The sequence below is a fragment of the Rhinopithecus bieti genome, unplaced genomic scaffold (assembly GCF_001698545.2).
Source record: "Rhinopithecus bieti isolate Rb0 unplaced genomic scaffold, ASM169854v2 scaffold_3947, whole genome shotgun sequence".
Classification (NCBI taxonomy): domain Eukaryota; kingdom Metazoa; phylum Chordata; class Mammalia; order Primates; family Cercopithecidae; genus Rhinopithecus; species Rhinopithecus bieti.
The window spans coordinates 98,253-101,512 of record NW_016804220.1 but is presented as its reverse complement, the minus strand read 5'-3'; the positions used below and the strand labels follow the sequence as shown (position 1 = coordinate 101,512).

The 3,260-nt window shown below is 55.5% G+C and overlaps 1 pseudogene across 1 annotated transcript in view; it reads left to right on the top strand.

Annotated features, from left to right (window-relative positions):
• Positions 1-3,260, top strand: part of LOC108526496 (beta-glucuronidase-like) — a 45,858-nt pseudogene that overhangs the window by 14,837 nt on the left and 27,761 nt on the right. The window contains exons 2-5 of the transcript XR_001884538.1: positions 504-717; positions 817-1,002; positions 1,307-1,472; positions 1,658-1,800. The product of XR_001884538.1 is annotated as a beta-glucuronidase-like (transcript). The remainder of the gene's footprint in view (positions 1-503; positions 718-816; positions 1,003-1,306; positions 1,473-1,657; positions 1,801-3,260) is intronic.

Below are 3,260 nucleotides of genomic sequence, written 5' to 3'. Positions count from 1 at the left end.
TTTTTTTTTTTTTTTTTAAAGATATAGGGTCTCACTACATTGTCCAGGCTGGTCTCGAACTCCTGACCTCAAACCATCCTCCGATGTTGACCTCCCAAAGTGCTGATTACAGGCATGAGCCACCCAGACACCCATCTGGCCAGAGCGGCACGTGCCGCACAGAGCTGGGCCCAAGGATCGGGAGGAGGGGACAGTTTAGGCATCCTGATGTCAACCCTGCCGAGGCAGGAAGGTCCCTTGGTTTTCAAGGTTCTGATAGAGGACAGGATGTGACATCAGACCAAGGACACCACCCCTGGTCCCCTCCTGACTTGGATGTGGTGAGCAGAAAAGTGGCACCAAGTCTGGGCTGCTTTTGCCTGGTCTACATCCTCTTTTTCTGACTTTGTGGCATTCAGTACAGGAGGAAGAGAGGAGAGGGCTGGGTGCCAGTGTGCGCCCCACTCACAGTGTCTTAAGCAAAGCCCCCCCATCCCCCCAACCAGCCTTCCTCCCTGTGACAGGCAGTGGGTCATCTGCCTCTTAGTCACGGGTCTGAATCCTCTTGCCTCGGGATGGGATGAGTCCCTGGGCTCTCGCCTGCCTCGGGAGATATTGGGCCCCATCCACTCCGAGAAGGAACTCCTGGCCCCACTGGCCCAGGTGCACAAACCGCCCTGGCAGTTCACCTGTCATCAGCAAGTGATCTGTCCATTCCGCCAAGAGTCCCCGCTATGTGTCAGGGCTTATACTAGGCCTGGGGGCACAGCTGTGCAGCATACTTGTCCTGGATCCCTTTGGGGGCCTAGGAGCTGAACCTGGCTCTTCTCTCTGCAGTTGGGCCCCACCCTGGACATGTGGGTTCCCTCCAGCTTCAACGACATCGGCCAGGACTGGTGGTTGTGGCATTTTTTCAGTTAGGTGTGGTACGAACAGGAGGTGACCCTGCCGGAGCAATGGACCCAGGACCTGCACACAAGAGTGGTGCTGAGGCTTGGCACTGCCCACTCCTATGCCATCGTGGTCAGTGCAGCCAGGAGCAGGCAGGGTGGGTTGAGTGGGCACGGCTGCTGAACAGCATGGGATCCCCAACTGCCACCCACAGCCTGTCTCCTGGGGTGGGATGGTGGGGGACCCTGCCCTACCCTGGGGGCTGTGCCCTGTATAGGGGGATAGGTGGCCTGATCTACCCCATTGGGATGTCATTCTTCCTGCCTGGCTGGCCCCTGAGCCCCATGCTGCAGGTTATGTGAGGGAGTGCCCGATAGCAGGGCCCCGCCTCTTGCCCTGACCTGCCGCGCCCTCCCTGTATCTCCTGTGTCTGCAGTGGCTGAATAGGATCGACTCGCTAGAGCATGAGGGGCTGACATCAGCAGCCCGGTCTAGGTTGGGCCCCTGCCCTCCTGCCTCCATGTCACTATTGCCATCAACAACATCCTCATGCCCTCCACCCTGCCACCAGGGACCATCCGCTACATGACCAGCACCTCCAAGTGGGTACCATCCTGTCTCCACCGCACACACCCACCTTCCCGTCCCACCCCATGGTCTTCCTGCTAGGCAGAGGGTGGCCTTCGCAGACTGGAAGCCCTGGATCTGGGGAGGCCGGGGAGGCCAGTGAGCTGAGGTCAAGGGACCCAGGGCAAGGGCCCAGCAAACCTCAGTCCTCCCACACTAGGTATCCCAAGGGTTACTTTGTCCAGAAAACAGACTTTGCCTTCTTCAACTACGCGGGACTGCAGCGGTCTGTGCTTCTGTACACGACACCCACCACCTACATCGATGACATCACTGTCACCACCAGTGTGGAGCACAACAGTGGTGAGGGCTTCTGGTAGGATCCTCCCTCAGTGGGGCCCAGGGTGGCTCTGTTTGTTTTCTGTTTGGAAAGCTCTCCCAGGAAAAAGTTCTCCCAGCATCTCTAAACCCTCACAGGTTCCCATCCACCTAGGAAGCTAAATCCAGGCTCTCTGAGCGGGCACAGGCTCCCGAAATCACCCATGTGTTTGACCTCACTTGGAGAAGAGGGGTCTGGCCTAACGTCACACAGCTCAGGGTGGCGATCCTATCCCTTCCCCATGGTGCTGCTCTCACTCCAGCTCCCCTTGCTACACATCGTGCTCAAGGAACAGGTAGCTTTGGGGTCTGGGCATGGTGGCTCATGCCTGTCCTCTCAGCTCTTTGCAAGGAGGCCCTGGTAGGAGGATCACTTGAGGCCGGGAGTTCAAAATCAGCCTGGGTAACATAGCGAGACCATCACCACAAAAAATTAAAAAATTAGCCAGGCATAGTGATGCATGCTGGTAGTCCCAGCTGCTGAGGCAGGAGAATCACTTGAGCCTGGGAGGTCAAGGGTGCAGTGAGCTATGGCCGCGCCACTGCACTCCAGTCTGGGCAACAGAGGGAGACCCTTTATTTTTTGAGACAGGGTCTCACTGTTGCCCAGGCTGGAGGGTAGTGGTGCAGTCTTGGCTCACTGCACCTCTACTTCCCAGATTCAAGCGATTCTCCTGCCTCAGCCTCCCGAGTAGCTAGGATTACAGGCACTTGCCACCACGCCTGGTTAATTTTTGAATTTGTTTAGTAGAGACGGGGTTTCACCATGCTAGCCTGGCTGGTCTTGAACTCAAGACCTCAGGTGATCCACCTGCCTTGGCCTCCCAAAGTGTAAGATTACAGGTGTGAGTCACCACGCCCAGCTGGGATACCCTGTCTTTTAGAAAAAAAATTTTTTTTAAGTTTTTTTTTTTACTTTTAAAATGTATCTTTTCTTTTCTGAGATGAGGCCTTGCACTGTGGCCCAGGCTGGAGTGCAGTGGCGAGATTATTGACAACTGTTGTGGGGCCACAGTTCTAAGTTTAAAAGAATTTAGGGCTGGGCGCGGTGGCTCATGCCTGTAATCCCAGCACTTTGGGAGGCCGAGACGGGCGGATCATGAGGTCAGGAGATCGAGACCATCCTACCTAACACAGTGAAACCCTGTCTCTACTAAAAAATACAAAAAAAATTAGCCGGGCGTGGTGGCGCGTGCCTGTGGTCCCAGCTACTCGAGAGGCTGAGGCAGGAAAATGGCGTGAACCCGGGAGGCGGAGCTTGCAGTGAGCCGAGATCGAGCCACTGCACTCCAGCCTGGGTGACAGAGCAAGACTCCATCTCAAAAAAAAAAAAAGAATTTATGCTTGGTGTGGTGGTGAGATTATTGACAGCTGTTGTGGGGCTGCAGTTCTAAGTTTAAAAGAATTTAGGCCAGCAGCACATCAAAAAGCTTATCCACCGTGAT